Source organism: Pseudonaja textilis, chromosome 6 (assembly GCF_049901715.1).
Source record: "Pseudonaja textilis isolate UNSWEBS1 chromosome 6, rPseTex1.2, whole genome shotgun sequence".
In the NCBI taxonomy this organism is placed as follows: Eukaryota; Metazoa; Chordata; class Lepidosauria; order Squamata; family Elapidae; genus Pseudonaja; species Pseudonaja textilis.
In genome coordinates, this window is record NC_141995.1 from 20,623,985 (window position 1) to 20,641,922 (window position 17,938).

The window sequence follows — 17,938 nt, forward strand, 5'->3', positions numbered from 1 at the left end:
ATGTGTGTGTGTGTTTGTTTCAGGTGAGTCTCCTCTCCTAGCTTTATTTCCCCAGCCCTTAACTTTCCCCAAAAGTGGGAGGAGAGGGAGTCCTGCCCGCAGCCCCTTTGTTGGACCCGGAAGCCTTGCCTACCCAGAGAATGGCCAGGAAGAACTCTTGTAACGAGCAATGCTGCCAGGCACTTGGAAGTGTGTATGGGTGTGTGTTTCGGGTGGGTCTCCTCTCCTAGCTTTATAACGGGAGACGGAAGGAGAAAGGGAAGAGGGAGAAAGAGAGGGAGAGGGAAAGAGAGGGAGGGAGAAAGAGAGAGAGAGACGAGAGAAGAAAGAAAAAAAAGAATGAAAGAAAAAGAGAGAAAGGAAGAAAAGCGATAGACAAAGAAAGATGGGATGGAAGGAAGGGAGAGAAGAAAGAAAGAGGGAGGGAGGAGAAAGTGAATGAGATATGGATAAATGAATGGATAGATACATGGAAGGAGGGAAGGAGAGAGAAAAAAAGGAGAGGAAGGAAGGACACAAAACCTGGCTTCAGAAGACTCTTTGAAACAGCACAGCAATCTAGGGCTGGAAGGGATCTTGGAGGTCATCTTCTAGTCCAAGGGTCTTCAAGCTTGGCAAGTCTAAGACTTGTGGACTTTCAACTCCCAGAATTCCTGAGCTAACATGACTAGAGGAGGAATTCTGGGAGTTGAAGTCCACAAGTCTTAAAGCTGTCAAGTTTGAAGACCCCTGTTCTAGTCTACCCCCCCTGCTCCAGCAGAAGATCCTTACAGAATCATAAAATAGCAGAGTTAGAAGGAACCTTGGAGGCCATCTAGTCCAACCCCCTGTTCTAGCAGGAGACTTTATATCATCTGGAATCTCGATTATTTTTGTGCCTCTAACAGAGAAGAAAATTGGCAGAGGAGTTTACTAGGATGAGGCTGCCATGCAGAGGAAGGCAGAGATAGTCCTTCACTTATGACCACAATTGAGCCCAAAATTTTGGTTGCTAAGCAAGAGCGTTGTTAAGTGAGTTTCACCACATTTTACTCAATCCATGATATCTCCTGGATCTAACGGTCATGTGCAGGCTGAGGAAGTAAATCTGAAGGTGTGTGCAATGTTCTAATGTACAGAAGTTATAGTTAAATGTGTGGCAGAAAGTGAACTATGAGTATGTTTTTTCAAATGCAGTGAGGTTGAATGTGTATAGTTTTAGAAGAGCTGGGTGTGTGTGTGTGTGTGGACATACACATACAGTATATATAGCAGATAATGTATCTTTTTATGTGCCTTTACACACACTATACTATGTAATATGTATGTACACATATGGCATATATACATAGGATTAAAGGGTGTATTTTCAATGTTCAGTAATAGTAAATAAATAGAGAGGGAAATTGTATCTCTTTGAGGCCAGGCAAGGCACCCCTTGATGTGAGTGACGCCAAGTTGGCCATGCCCACCCAGTCACATGACCACCAAGCACATCCACTCAGTCACATGACCACCAAGCATGCCCACCCAATCACATGATCACCAAGCCATGCCATCAAATAAGCCATGCCCACAGAACCGGTAGTAAAATATTTTGAATCCCACCACTGTTTAAAACTAATCATATTCAAGGATATTTGTGAGCAATGAATCCAGAAGTTAAACATGCCATTATAGATAAGTGGCTTTTAGGAGATGGAAGAGGAACAAATTTTGCCAGATGGGACTTGGACCAAACTGAAAGTGGATTTGAAAACGATAGGCTGATATGGAAAAAGAGCTTTCACAGGATATGCAAATAAAATCTGCTGATGTCTTAATAATTGAAACTGAATAATTGAAATGTGCAAGTGGGAAATCAAAAGAGTGATTTGAGTAACTTTCTTACTGAATCTATGAAATGATCTCCAAAAAAGATCTGTTAACCTTCTGAACATTTTTCTGCGTAGAGACAAAGAAGCACTGAAAAAAAAGTGTAGGACATTATTTGAAGGGATTAAAGATCAAGACTATTAAAAGCAAAAGTCAGGAACATAAAGACCTCACTGGTTTAGATGATCAAGGTTTAAAAAGATATGGTGTTATTTCTGGTAATCCTTAATGGACTTTTGCTGACAAGGACTGGATGACAAGGCTGTAAGGCTCTGTTCATAGATATGAGATGAAATATGGAATGAAGAAATTTTTTGTTGAACCAGAGGTGGTATTCAGCAGGTTCTAACCAGTTCTGAAAAACTGGTAGAAGAAATTTTGAGTGGTTCGGAGAACCAGTAGTGGAAATTTTGAGAAGTTTGGAATGCTACCTGACTGGCCCCGTCCCCATCTATTCTCTGCCTACCAAGTCCCAGCTGATTAGCTGGTTCTACTTTTGCTGCCCTGCACAGGAGAACACAGCTGGAAAACAGATTAGTGGGGTGGGAAAGAGAATGGGGATTTTATAGTATCCTTCCCCTGGAGTGGGGTGGGAATGGAGATTTTACAGTATCCTTCCCCTGCCATGCCGACCATGCCACACCCACCAAGCCAAGCCACACCCACAGAACCGGTAATAAAAAAAAATGAATCCCACCACTGTGTTGAACATTAAGAGAAGGTGATAAATTGTTAAAATTCTTTATACTTGTAATGAAGGGGGCCATTAGTAAACAAAATATTTACCTTTCTTTTCTTATAGTATTCACATGACATTGATTTTATTATTTTCTCTTAAAAAATTATAGTGATCTTATTTGCTAAAGAGATCAATGGTAAATGTGTCTTGTTAAAAACAGAACTGCAAGTATTTTGTGCATGGAATATTTTATGAAATCACAAAGGTATATTAAATGTTTAGTTGCATTGAACATTCTTCTTCATTACATAACAACTCATTCTATTCACCTTACATTCCATGTTGAAAATTGGTAGTCTCATGGACCTAGTTCAGATAAATTGATACTACTTTTCAAAACTGCTAACCTGTGCTAATGTCATTTTGGAAACAGTCTGGCAACAGCTATTAGAATGTTGTCCCTGTAGGTCATAGAGTGAAGATGGGAAAATCCTTAATAAAATGTTGTCAGAAGCTACAGGTGGGAAATAAAGGAGCTCTTGTGACCTGTAATCCTACTTCCTCATAAAATCATGGACTGTACAGTCATTTCGTGGCTGAAATTAGATAACATGCTGGTAGTCTTCCAATATCAAGTTATGCAGTTTGCCAATATCACTTCTGGTGAAGAATCATAAAACAGAGAGCAGCTGAACTCTTTCATTCCTTTCTTTCTAACTTGTTTTTAGAACTGCATATAAAAATAGGAGCTAATCTAAACGAAGAAAGGTTTTTTTATAAATTTTGTTAGCTTTGATAAATATTGCATAGTCAGGCTTAAAGAAATTGAGATGTATACTTGTTGCAGAATACCTTATGCCACCAGGCTTGAAATTCTAGACCTAGAAAACTTAGAACTATGCCGCCTTCAGTTCGATCTAAGTATAGTATATAAAATTATACATTGCAATGTCCTACCTGTCAATGAATACTTCAGCTTCAACCATAACAATACAAGAGCACACAGTAGATACAAACTCAAGGTAAACCGCACCAAACTTGATTGCAGGAAATACAACTTCAGCAACAGAGTGGTTAATGTCTGGAAAACTCTACCTGACTCTGGGGTTTCTTCCGCAAACCCCAAAAACTTTAACATTAGACTGTCTACTACTGACCTCACCCCTTTCCTAAGAGGTCTGTAGGGGGCATGCATAAGCGCACCAACATGCCAACTGTCCCTGTCCTATTGTTTCTTTTTATTTTTTTCTTATATGTATCCATTTCATGTATTCATAATTATGTTTATACTTATACATATTATCTTATAATCACTTGACAAATAAATAAATAAAATAAAATAAGTATGGCTCATAGTGTTAATGGACAGCTTCTGTTTTCTCTAGGTCAAATGAGATTCAGTGAGCTATTCTATATCCCAGTTAGATACCTAGTACAAGTATGTATGTCCTAATATACATATATTGATAGGTAGATACAGATAGATATAGATATATGTATGTATGGTATTCAGCTTTGTTCGGGTATTTTCCCATGTCATTATAGTTGTGCTTTTAAAGTTGTAGCAATGTTTCAGCAGAATCTCATCTGCCATCATCAGGCTTCTGTATTGTGTTCGTCTGTGAGTCAGGCTTTCACAGCCGTTTCTGTTTTAAATTTGGGGCTAGCCTACTGCTGTGCCACAATGGTTTTTTCTTCATCCTGATTGGTTGGGAGTCTTGGTCTGTGTTTATTGGTCTTGGAGTTTGCTATGTTCTGCTTGGTTGGTGTTTCTAATATCTTCTGCCTGTTTTGTAGCTTTTTTTTTTTTTTTTGTCTTGATTGGCTGGCAACATTGTGTTTCCTGTATTGGAGGCTTTTAGTGCAGCTTGGCTTTGAGTAAACAGATGGCTATCATTTATTAAGAAGCTAGGTTTCATCTGGGTACCTGGTTGGGGTGTGTTTGAACTGGAGGTATCGGGGGGGGGGGGTCTGTTTGTGCCCAGGTGTTTGCCTGGCTTGTGGAGTGGAGATACCTAGAACTAAGGAGAAAATTGCTAATGATGAGAGCAATGGAATACTTTGCCTTCAGATGTGGATGCTCCATCACCAAAGGGGGATGGATTAGAAGACATTCCAACTCTTATTATTCTATGTTCTATGATATTTGCATTAGAAGGAAAATACAGCAGGTAAATGAGGAAGAGCCAGATTGGTGCAGTGTTTACAGCACTGGCCTAGCAACCAGGAGATTGTGAAAGCCAGTTGGGTAACTTTGGGTCAGTAACTCTGTTTCATCCCAACTCACCTCATAGGGTTGCTGTTGTATGGAAAGTAGAAGGAAGGAGTACTAGGTATGTTTGCCATCTTCAGTTACTTATAAACTAATAAATGCAGTATAAAATCTAATAATAAAGCCATAATGGTGTTGCCTGATTTGAATTTTGTTCTTCTTTTTAGTCATTAAAAGGCTAAGGCTAAATAGGTATTTCCTCCAATGTATTGTTGAAATAAGGACATTGACAAGGCAGAAGAAAAATAATAGTAGCAGTCTATAAGTGGGGTTTTATTCAAGGCTTAACTGTGATGAATGTATTGATTAACAGGGCCAAAGTAGCATTTCTGATGTTGGGTTAAATAAAAGAAATAAGCCAAAGCGATAGAACGACAGTATGAGTTTTGAAATAAGACAATTCCAGTGACAATGTTTGTGATGAGAATCTTAAATTTAGTCCTACAATCCAAAAAAAGTGGTACTTATAGTTTTTTTGTTTTTTAAATCTCTAATTTCTACCTTTCCACTTCCCTCTGGGAATATACTTATATTACATTTCATAAGAAAATCTATTACCTCAGAAGTACTATTGGGCTTTATAGATAATTGTTTTCTACAACTGCTTACATTTTAAACATTACAATATTATTAGTCAGTGTTGTTAATAGGTTCTGTTTTAAAATTCTTGTTCAATCTGAGATTACTGCATTTGATTTCTTATTAGTAGATGTAGTAAATGCCTAAGGAAAATTATATATAGCTGAAAACCATTATTTATTGGCTTCAGAAGAAATAAATTGTCATTGCTGAAAATTTAATGCCATCAGTGTGTTTTTTTTCTTCTCTACTTACACAAGGAGCACTATTGCTAATAGACTTCAGAGCTTGAAATAAATAAATCTTTGGAATCCTGTTGCATCTCATGGGGTGTGACATTTGACAGTCTTTTATAGTGCCGAACGAAACAAGTTTGTGAGCTGGAATTCAATTGCGCTGTATTGATTCCTTGCATCAGTCATTATTCCCTGCTGATTGACAGCTGAAAATTGGTTACGTTAAGTATTTCATATGTTATATTGGCTGACATTTGCTTGCCTGCTCTTGTGTCAATATTGTTGTAAAGATCTCCAGCTCTATGAGATAGCAATATACACCGACTGTGGCTTTTGTGTGATGTTCCAGTGTTTTTCCTGACATAATTTAAGACATATTAAAAACCAGCAGCATCTCCCCTCTTGAGGAGCTTAATGCCAATATTATTGTCTTCCAGGAGAAGATCATGTATGCTCATAATCGGGTGCTAATTTGCACCCATATGCTCATGTTTAGGCATTAGGTGCTATAACTGTAAAACTGAGCCTGATTGATTGATTCGTGTCAAGCCTCATCTCAGCTCATGTGGTGGAAAGTCATGCGTCTGACCCTTTTTACACTAAAAAAAGGAGGGATCCTGTTCCCTTCTTTCACCTAGAACCATCACATTGACTGAATAATCTGTAATACATTAGTGCTGACATTTGTTAGGCAAGAATTAAACAAGACACAGTAATCATTCCCCTGAATAAGAATTGTGTTTGGTTTCCAGCAGAGTTCTATTAAATGAATAATAGAATTGTCTGCTTCAATGCAGGGAATGGTGAATATTCTCAGAGATAATGAGCTTCTTTAACTCTTTGGTGACTCAGGATCATGTTTTGCTCAGCTTCCCTGATGGGGCAGAAACCAGAGGAATCTTGTCGGGCATGAACTGCTAGAGTCAAGAAGTAACCCAAAACAAAATGTGAAACAGCTACAAGTGGCTGATGAGAAATACAAAGATCTTCTTACCAGAACTCAATCCACCATCTAATTCTCATTTGTATCACAGGCTTTGGTGATATTTTAGAATTAACTCATTTTGCACAGTAAGTTGCATTCTAGAAAATGGCATTTCACACTGATAAAACGGGGAAATAGTCTCAAATTGGCATTGGGTTTCAAAATAAATGTATCATGCACTCCTAAAGATATCTATTGCTGAGCTGTGGGAAGTGGGTGCACAATTAAGACTGTAGTTTCTCAATGTTCTTGTGTATCTTCTTAGGAAGACACACTGGACACACTTTGCATAGCATTTCCAGCAGCAGGTAAGGTTACTTTTATTCTCTTTTATTATTCTGTCTCTATACTATGGAGGGTTTAATTTATTTCTATCTCTCCTCCTTTTATTGTATATAATTGCCATTTGTGAGTAACCATTGTTTAGTTTGTTCTTCTGCAGTATTTATTTCTAGTTAACTGTTTATATAATTGCCATCTTAAGCAAGCTCATAGAAGTAATATTTTCAAGCCCTCCCTCAAGAAGTTCCATTTCTGCTCCCCAAACACACATACTGGCCAGCAACTCCCTTGAGAAGCTTTTCAAAGATTGCAGGAAGCTGCAAAGGGAGGAGGAAAATAGGAAATTTTCTTTCTGTAAACTTCCTTTATTAACCTCATGGGAAATTAAAACAAGCAGTAGACTCATCAAGAATTCATCAAATGGCTTACTGAGATACGTATCTGTACAAAAGCAAGAAGTATAAGCATATGTGGCAAAACTACTCCTTTTTGGGGTGAATTCATCAGATAGCTCCAAGACTGTCTGAGTGATTATTACTCTGTATACCCAGCACTTTTAAAACCAGTACAATAATACTATTTATCTAACTACTATGTGGTGGGAGGAAGGGGGAATCTGTTATTTGATTCTGATATTCTGTTCATACTCTGCAGGTTTTATTTTACAGTGCAAGTTAGCTATGGAAAGTTGCTTTGTTTCACTTTTGTTATTTGTTTTTCAGGCAATTCAGCCCTACTTCTGACTACAGGCCTTGGAATAAAATTTAATACACAATCAGAATGTGTACTGAATGGGTTATCCAACTTCGATTGACAGGATATATATTTTGCAACTGTGTTATTCTACAAAGACCAAGATAATATGATATCCTTGGTTTGCATAATAATTTAAAATGCAAATTGTGCATAATACTATATATGAGAAAGTTTCCTACATAACCTGTATGGTAAGAATAATGTCTTGCTCAATGAGGAATTATACATACACATAAACTGAATTGCCGCTCTGGTCATAGGAAAAGTATTCATGAGATGAGTGAGAGAAAATTCAGAATGGAGCTATATTTATCTAGGTGATCTAGATAGTATCTAGGTAATCTGAATAATATCTAGGTGAAGAGATGAAAGTTTATCAAAGAGAGATCCAAACTAGGATTAAAGATAATTTTCTTGACAGTAAGAAGTTTGGGTGCTCCATCATTGGAGGTTTTTTAGAAGAGACTGGACAGGCATTTGTCCAGAATGGTATAGGGTCTCCAGTTTGACCAGTGGTGGTGAACCTTGTCAGCACTGAGTGCTGAAATGGGAGTGTGAGCAGATGCCGGAAGATGGAAAAGCAGCTCACTGATGCAACGCATGGGAGTGCTAGAAACCAGAAGCTCAGCTTCCTGGCAGCCACCTGGTCTTCCAGTTCTAACGTGCATGTACACATGAAGACCAGCTGGCTGGCCTGCACATGTGCATTGGGGAGCTGGTCTTCCGGTTTCTGGCACTCCCACGTGTGTGAAGACCAGCTGGCCAGTGAGCATGCACGCACTGGGACCTGGAAGAGCAATGGGCAATGGCTGACATGTCAGGAGAAATGGCTCTGTATGTGACTTCTGGCATGCGTGGCATAAGTTTGCCATCATAGGGTTGGAAACTCCAAGGTCCCTTCCAACTCTGTTATTCTGTGTCTGTAGATTTCAGATGGTTTGTCAAATAAATTGGAGAGAAAGAGAGAGAAACAGGGAGTGGGGTGAGAGAAGAACTGTTATTATAATTTATTTTACATATTGACAATCAGAGCTAACATTATCTGAGCTAGATCAAGTAATATATATATTATTTTATCACAACAAACCAGATGAAGATTAAAATGGCAGAAGTTTACCGGTGTTTTTATTCACTGATGTTTAACAATGAAGGAGTTCAGGATACCTGATTAGAATTCTCCAAAGGAGAATCACCAGGTGATATTTTCATGTGTAGAAGTCAACATGTGAAGATCAGTGAGCAGCCTTCCCTTTCTGTAACATTGGTGATGTCATGGAAGAGCCAGGTTCCATTCCAATCTGATTGGCACTGAATACATTGTGAGACTGAAGATTTTAAAAGTCCAAACTTAGTAGAGGAAATATAGTCAAGGCACTTGGGAAATTCCAGACATTAGATACACTACCAGATTAGTGGACTAGACTCAAACAGAACTAAAAGCCATGGGTAGAAAGATCAGAAAAATAATAATATTGAAGCATGCTTTTCATCCATGCATGATGTTGACAGACTCCACTTACAAAGAAAAGTAGGTGGGTATGGAATATTATAAATATGCCACTCAGTTGAAGAAAAAAAAGGGAGGGCATTGGCAGAATATCTGAAGGACAGTGAAGAAGTTGCACTGAAGCTAGCCCACCAGGAAGGCTTCCTGAGTACCATAGAGACTAAAGTGGCCTACAAGAAAAACAAAATGAAGAACAGAAAAGAGAAATGGAAAGAAAATGTATTTACATGGCTGGTACATTTTAAAAGAAAATAGCAAACAGAGCAGATAATTAGACAATGGCTAACAGCATTACAGTTGAAGAAACAAACAGCAGGGCTAATTCTGGATACATAAATCCAAGCCTTAAGTATAAATTCATACAAAGTCAGAATAGAGATGACAGCAACAGGCAGCAAATGCCACCTGTGCAAAGAAGCTGAAGAAATAGTAGACCACCAAATTAGCTGCTCTGAGAAGATTGCACAGACTGACTATAAATAGCAACAATGGTACATTGGAATATTTTCAAGAAATAACATTTGCCTGCAAACAAGAATTGGTGGGACCATAACATAGACAAACAGATAATAAAGAAACTAAAATGCTTTGGGACTTTAGAATTCAAACAGACAAGCACCTGCCACACAACACCCCAGAACTGACAATTGTTGATATGAAATGCAAACAAGTATTGATAGTAGACATTGCAGTACCTGGAGACAGCAGAATCGGAGAGAAAGAACTGGATAAAATTATAAAACATAAAGGCCTGCAAATAGAAGCAGAATGATTATGGCAAATGAAAGGAAGATTAGTACCAATAGTAATATGTGTTTTGCCTAGCTAAAACATATGGAGCACTTCTTGGACATGATTGATATTAACAAAATCATAATTAGTCAGTTGAAAATAAATATTTCCTGGGTGTGCTGTGAATGGGTCAGCATGCTGCCAGGCATCCTCATTTTGCTAGTATGCCAAGGATTTTATCTATTCTGTTTCCACAGCAATCTTTCAAATATTGCCATCTGAAACTCCTATATCCTCTACCAGATCTCTAATTATGTTAAATTCAGTAGATTTCCTGGAGTGTTAGAGAATAATATTTGCATTATATGCTTTAGGTTTCGTCCAGCTTCCTGGGAATTTTACAAAATAGTTCAATTGTCCCATCTTCTCTTTAAGGAGGTATGGCCCCTCTTAGATCAATTGGATGTAGTTGGGTAGTGATCTAAGGTTCACCTGGCTCAATGGTTGATTCCCTGGCATGCATATTATATTTCTATCAATTTTGTCTTTCTTACTATCTTATTTATTTATTTGATTTCTGTAGCCATCCATTTCAACAAGAAATGTTGCAACAGATTTGCAATAATTCTTATTTGCTTTGTCTCTATCTTTTGTCTTTATCAAGAGCCACAGTAGCACAGTGGTTAGAGAGCAGTATTGCAGGTTACTTCTGCTGACTGCCGGCTACCTGCAATTTGGCCATTCGATTCTCACCAGCTGCAAGGTTGACTCAGCCTTCCATCCTTCCAAAGTCAGTAAAATGAGGACTCAGATTGTTGGGGCAATATGCTGACTCTAAAACCTGCTTAAAGAGGGCTGTAAAGCACTGTGAACCGGGGTATAGTCTAAATGCTATTGCTATTTTGTTTTTGGTTTCTGTAACAAGTCTCAGCTCACTGAGCCTTCCAGTTTCTACAGTTTATATTTCCCGTCTTCTGTTTCCTGAATGTATTCATGCTTCTCTTCTGAATTTTAGAGAGGTGTAGCCACACTTCTTTGATCTTTCCTCCTTTGGATATCATGAATTCAAGAGTAACATGAACAATTACTTGAATGTATCAGTCATTTCTCATTCACCTCTTCTTGTTGATAGGGATTAGGTCCATGATAGCAGACATTTTATTCTTTTTTCCAGTGTCTGGCACATTGTTGTCAACAAGGGAGGGCAAGAATTTGCTGGATCTTTGACTCTCAACATATATCAGAATAATTAAAATATATTATTATCACTATCACTTTGTGACACAAAAAGTGCAGTACTGCAGGCTAATTCTGCTGTATATTATTTTTCTCTGTTCAGCCAGTCTATACTAAAGCCTCATGATAATGCCATGTTTTTCTCTTATTTTTATTAAAATATTTAAATAGAATGTTCCAATTCCTGGATTTTTCTGGAAATGCCCACATTTGCTGTTGTATCTGTTCCTTTGAGTAACATTATTTATAATGACAAACAACATCAATAAAACTTAAAGAAAGCACAATTTTTGGTGCAATGCCATTTTAAAAACATTATTGTGCTCCTTTTTTAATTCTCTGACATGCTCCATTATTCATATTTAATTCTACTCTGCTAATTTACTATAAGAAGCTTTAAATTCTTATACAGAATTGTGTTTGCCAGGATTGGTGGAAACAATGTGCTAGAAAACTAGAGTAACAGCTTGTCACATTTTTGTCTTAGGAAGAGAGAATTTGCCTTATTTGTTTCATATTTCCCTAAAGCCTTGAGAGGAAACTTGCCTCTAGTGACTTAGCTGCCTAACTCTTCCACGTCCATCTTCTGGATGTCACCTGCTAAGGTAAGGAGCCTGAAAAAGCCTGGACACTGTATGTATGGGTGGCCTTTTGTTTACGGCAGACAAAGACAAAATCCTCTGGATTACTTGAAGATATCATATAACACACAAGATGGAGCTACTATTATTCTCTTCTAAGACATATTGTGTTTCCCTTGGGCAGAGAAAAGTACACGCAGCCAATCCTGGGAGGGCAGGTCCTATTAAAGATTTATGCAAGCCTGAATTATTTGGCTTTAAACTTTGTCTTTTTCCATTTTTTAATAAGAAGGATGCTTTCTTTAGACACTGCAACCTGAAGTAGATGGTATCACCTGTAATCCTTGGCTTAGGCAGAGAGCTTCTAAATGGATTGAATTAGGTGCAAGACAGAACTGTTTTTTTTTCTTTCCCTCAAGGCCCACCATTATTTTTTCCCTGTTATTTGTGCTTTTAAGGATTCCACTAATGCAGCGTTCAAGGTGGGACTTAAAAGTGTACGTCTTTCAAGCCTCTTCTTCCAAAAAGCATGTTTAGAAGTGGTTGGTGCCTGTAAACATTTTATCAAAACTCAGTCCTTTGATTTTATGCATTTAAAAAATGGATATTGTAAAAATGATTTGGGGGGTGGTGGAGTGGGGGGAGGAGCAGAAAAAATGGTTATCTGTAACACTAGTGCAGCAGGAAGCTCTGTACATTTAAGATTTGATGTCAATTAAAACTTGATTTATTTATATTCTATATTATTTCAGCTATTGATTCAGTTTAAGTCCTCCAAGATATAAATTAATGGGGGGATTATTAATAGATTGTTACTTCCACTTTAAATATTTTTGAAATAGCTTCATTAATAAAATATGAATATATTTACTCCCATTTCAAAATTCTGGGCACGAAAACAAGGACTCAGTCAATACTGAGAAACTGAGTTTTACAAATTCAGTGTAATTTAGTAGCCTGAAATATTGAATTTTTCTGTATGTAGTTAGCTTCTTTAAAATGGCAAACAAGCTGTATGCTAAATAGCTCTATAGAAGATTAGTTTAGAACAATATCCTGGCAGATAATCAGGCCAGATTTATGAGCAGTCAAATACTTCCATGATTTAATTAAAAAATGTATCAACCATCTTTATTACTACATATGTTGTAATATTTAACATATTTAACATAATATTTAATAACATGTTTATGTTATTTAATATTCAAAAATCTATTCTGAATTTCTTTGAGATTTTTGCAATTTTTATGATAAGTATCTAAGTCCCTGCTGAAATTAGAATATGGACTTAATTTCATGTAGGCTCCATATTGTTATCTGAAATTTTGAATTAAATTGGTTTTGGGGGTGGATTCCTGACTTCTCTGACCTTACAGGATAATTTTTTTGTCATCACGGAAGGCAGCAATGGATTTTGATTGAAAATTGTAGAGCTTATCAGTTCAATATCTGACCCTGATTAGCCTCAAGAGGCCATAACAGTGCTGAAGCAACGGGATCTTAACAACATTCAGTGAGCTCTAAAGTATAGTATATCCCTCTCTGTGTGTGAGACAGGTTTGCTTAAGAGATTTTTATCCAATGCCAATTAATGAGCCAATTTTCTATAGTCAACTTATAGGACAACATTCACACTTGCTAAATTCAGTGTTTAACCTTAAACATTGCTAGAAAGAAGATTTAACAACATTCCAGTGCAAGAGCAGCTTAACTCCTGCCTGCTGGGCAAAATGGAATTAATATCACATCTGTTTCTGTAATGCTCAATGTCATATTCTACCTACAGACTTATATATATAAAGTTTTTAAATATTATGTTTGGTTAAGTGCAAACAATTTGAAAAGGGATAATACGATAAAGTTAGATGTTTGGCACAATCAACACACTGATCTTTTTTTTTTTTCACTTATTGTTGAAGACCGGTATTCAACAATAAGTGAAAAAAAGAAGATCAGTGTGTTGATTGTGCCAAACATCTAACTTTATCATATTATCCCTTTTCAAATAAGGCTGAAGCTTGTAAATGACAGATTTCTTAAGACTGCCTTCAGTTATGTTCTCGTATCCTTTCCATTATGCCTTTTTACTGTCCTTGTAGTAAGATCTCTGGAATGGCAGTATTTTTGCTTCTTGAAGGTATAAGCTTATTTGGTCTGGAACTCTATTAAAGAAAATGTAGCAACTCAGTTTTTTTGAAGAGTTTAGGGAGAGATAGGAGGAGACAATGATCAAAGAGGTTGAAAATATAGGATGAACTATTTTCTGTATATTTGGTAATAGAAGGTCCAAGAACAAGGGGAATCTTTCTGTGGCTTGGGAACAGAAAATAACTTTACATTTGGAGGAGACATGGCAACCACAGAAAATATTTGCAAGAGAAATTTTTACTAATGCAAGAAGCCTTGTGAATAAAATCCTGAATTTCTCCTCTTACTAAATACAGCTAAATTTGACATCATATTTGTCTGTGAAACATGGCTCAATGCATCTCTGCCTGACTCTCATGTTTACCGATCAGATCGTGAAATCCGTAGAGAAGGAGGTGTTGCTATCTTCTATAAAAAGTCCTTACATCTAAAAAACATCCAAGTTACCCAGGAGCTTGCTCTTCCTGAGACCATCGTCTGTGAACTGTTCTTAAATACCACATTTCAATTCTTACAATGTTACAGAGCCCCTGATTATGACATCGAACACACAATCAAGCTAAATACACTACTAACATGGGCAGCATCCTGCCCACACACCTTTATCTTTCTTGGTGACTTCAATCTACCTCATATTAACTGGACCCTTAACGAATGTACAACTGAACCCACATATGCAACCTTCTACAATGCAGTAACAAATCTGGGACTAGAACAACTAGTAACCAACAATACTTGGTTTAATAACTGCCTCGATCTCATCTTCTGCAATAGTTTGAATTCAATTTATGGAATACAAATTAAAGAACACTTTTCCAACAGTGACCACAACATGATTGACTTTTGTCTCAACATACGTCCACACAAAAATCATCACAATGACAGAATCCCCAATTATAACTTCAAAAAAGGCAACTATGAACTTATAAACAATGATCTCTCATCCCTTGATTGGCAATTTCTATTCACTGGATGCAATACTGTTGAAGACCATTACAGCATATTTTTACTTGAAGTCAAAAGAGTCATCAAACTATATGTACCAATAACAACTCCCAAAACCAGGAAAAACAGATTACCCATAACAATAAGGAAGCTTCAATCCAAAAATAAATCCCTTTGGTGAAAAAACAAATCTGGTCATGTTGCCAACTTCAACAGTCGATTCAAACATTTATGCCACCAGATAAAGATGGAATGCACCAATAATCACATTAAACAAGAGGAAAACCTTCTACACACCAATTCCACCTGCACTTTCTACAATTTTGTAACAACAAACTAAAAGACTCAAGTTCCATCCCACCCTTGAAAGGACCAAATGGTAAAGACTGCAACGATGACACCATTAAAGCCAACCTCTTTAACACATTCTTTGGCTCAGTATTTGTGAATAGTAATGGTTCATGCCCAGTATTTCCTAGTCAAACCACAGATGACTACAATGATCCAATACATATCTATTTCACAGAAGACAACATTGAAAAAGCACTACACAGTCTAAAACCATCTCTATCTATTGGACAGGATGGAGTATGTGCCTACTTCTTAAAAAAGCTATCCACTGCCATAGCCAAACCACTAAGCATAATCTTTGAAAAATCTTTCAGGACCAGCTCCTTGCCAAACCTATGGTCTCAAGCCACGGTTATCCCCATCTTCAAAAAGAGAGACCCAGCCTAGTTGAAAATTACAGACCAATCTCTTTATGCTGAATCACCTGTAAAGTCATGGAATCAATTATTAACCAATCCATTATCCTCCACTTAGAGGCACACAACCTACTCTCCAATAAACAATCTGGTTTCAGAAAAAAACTATCCTGTAATCTGCAACTCTTACACTGCAAAAACATATGGACTACACAACTCAATCAGGGCAAAGCAATAGACACAATCTACATAGACTTCTGTAAAGCCTTTGATTCAGTGGTACACGACAAACTACTCCTAAAACTAAAATCTTATGGTATCTCTGGACAACTGCATTCCTGTCAAACAGACAACAAATGGTCAAAATTGGGAGTGTCCTATCAAATTCTGTACCTGTCAATAGTGGTGTCCCCCAAGGCAGTGTTCTAGGACCAACTCTCTTCATACTCTACATAAATGACCTCTGTGATCATATTAAGAGCAACTGTGTTCTCTTTGCTGATGATGTAAAGCTATTCAACACCACAGACAATACTACTACCCTCCAAAAAGACCTTGACTATGTATCACAATGGTCAAACAAATGGCAACTTCAAATCTCAACAAATAAATGCTCTGTCTTACATATTGGCAAAAATAAATCAGAAAATAAAATACAAGCTGAATAGTCAAGACCTAGGTTGATGATCCAAACTGTCAAGGACCTTGGAGTACTCATCTCTAATGATCTTAGTGCTAGAGCTCACTGTAACTACATAGCCAAAAAGGCATTAAGAGTGGTTAACCTAATCCTGCATAGCTTTTTCTACAGTAATTTCGCACTACTAACAAGGGCATACAAAACATTTGCTAGACCAATATTTGAATATAGCTCATCAGTCTAGAACCCACACTATATATCATATATTAATGCAGTCGAGAAAGTCCAGAAATATTTCAGGAGAAGAGTTCTCCACTCCTTTACTCATAGCAGAATACCTTATTCCACCAGACTTGAAATTTTAGACCTAGATAACCTAGAAGTACACCACTTTTGGTCTGACCTAAGTGTAGTACATAAAATTATCTATTGCAATGTCCTACCTGTCAATGAAAACTTCAGCTTCAACCATAACAATACAAGAGCACACAATAGATACAAACTCAAGGTAAACTGCACCAAAGTTGATTGCAGGAAATACGACTTCAGTAACAGAGTGGTCAATGTCTGGAATACTCTACCTGGCTCTGTAGTTTCTTCCCCAAACCCCCAAAACTTTAACCTTAGACTGTCTACTATTGACCTCACCCCTTTCCTAAGAGGTCTGTAAGGGGCGTGCATAAGCGCACCAATGTGCCTACCGTCCCTGTCCTATTGTTTCTTTTTATTATTTCTTTTATTTTTCTTATATGTATCCATTTCATGTATCTATAACTATGTTTATACTTATACCTGTTATCTTATAATTGCTGGACAAAATAAATAAATAAATAAACTAAATAATGTTCGATCAGGTAGTTTGTTCACAATTAGTGAGTTTTTAATTGAGAAAAATTAAAAAAAAACATACCATAAGGTTGTGGTTCTAGAATGAAAATGGAGCTGTGCAATTCATGTACTTTCAATGAGAGGAAAAGGTTTACTATTAAAGAGCTCTTGCAACAATTCCCTGCAAAAAGTTACCCTGTGGTAAGATGAGCAGCCAATACATTTTATAAAAAAATAAATGAAATAAAAGCAGCAGGTGCCTGATCTACTAATGTCACTAATCCATTTGCACATAAAACTCACACAATCTTCTTTTACAATCCCAGACATATAGATGAAATTTTAGGGGGAAATATCATTTGTATACAGAATGCAGCTGAGCATGGTGAGTGATATTATATAATATATAATTTATACTACATATAAATTAATCATAACATTTAAAAGTATCATTAATTTTCACAAAGTCATTCATGAAAGCGCTGCTCTAATCACTGGCATCATTAGTGTTCATCAGAGGTGGGATACGACAGGGTTAACTACCAGTTCGGGATTTAGGAGCTTCCTTGCACATGCTGGGAGCCGCGCGCCTGTAAATCGTCATCAGCAGTCTGCGTTCAGAGAAGCAGCCTTTGAAACAGTCCTCTTTTCCTGCTTTTTTAACTGCAGCTGTGCCTCGTTCAGCAGCTGAAGTTGAAAAAATCAGGAAATAAAGATCAGGTAAGAGCCCGGATGGGCGGGTGGGCAAAAATATCAGGAAACATAGAACCGATTCTATGTCTGCTGCTCTTCAGAGCTACTGGTTCTACAGAGGTGGACAGAACTGGTAGAAACCCACACCTGGTGTTCATTTCCCACAGCAATATTAACTATAATTCAGTTTGTCAAGTTGTCCCTTGGAATTGGCATCTCCAACATCATTACTGAGAAAGTTTATGCTTATTCAAATTAGACTTACTGGGAATGGTGCT

General features: G+C 37.2%; 1 long non-coding RNA gene across 2 annotated transcripts in view; it reads left to right on the forward strand.

Annotated features, from left to right (window-relative positions):
- Window positions 1–16,948, forward strand: part of LOC148125412 (uncharacterized) — a 61,023-nt gene extending 44,075 nt beyond the window's left edge. Inside the window, exons 2-4 of one of the 2 annotated variants that reach the window (XR_015744088.1) lie at window positions 6,871–6,913; window positions 7,610–11,723; window positions 14,373–16,948. This is a non-coding gene — a long non-coding RNA (uncharacterized LOC148125412). Of the gene's footprint in view, window positions 1–6,870; window positions 6,914–7,609; window positions 12,821–14,372 lie in introns of those variants that run through there. The other variant, XR_015744087.1, reaches the window with a different exon arrangement.
- The last annotated feature ends 990 nt before the right edge of the window (window positions 16,949–17,938 follow it).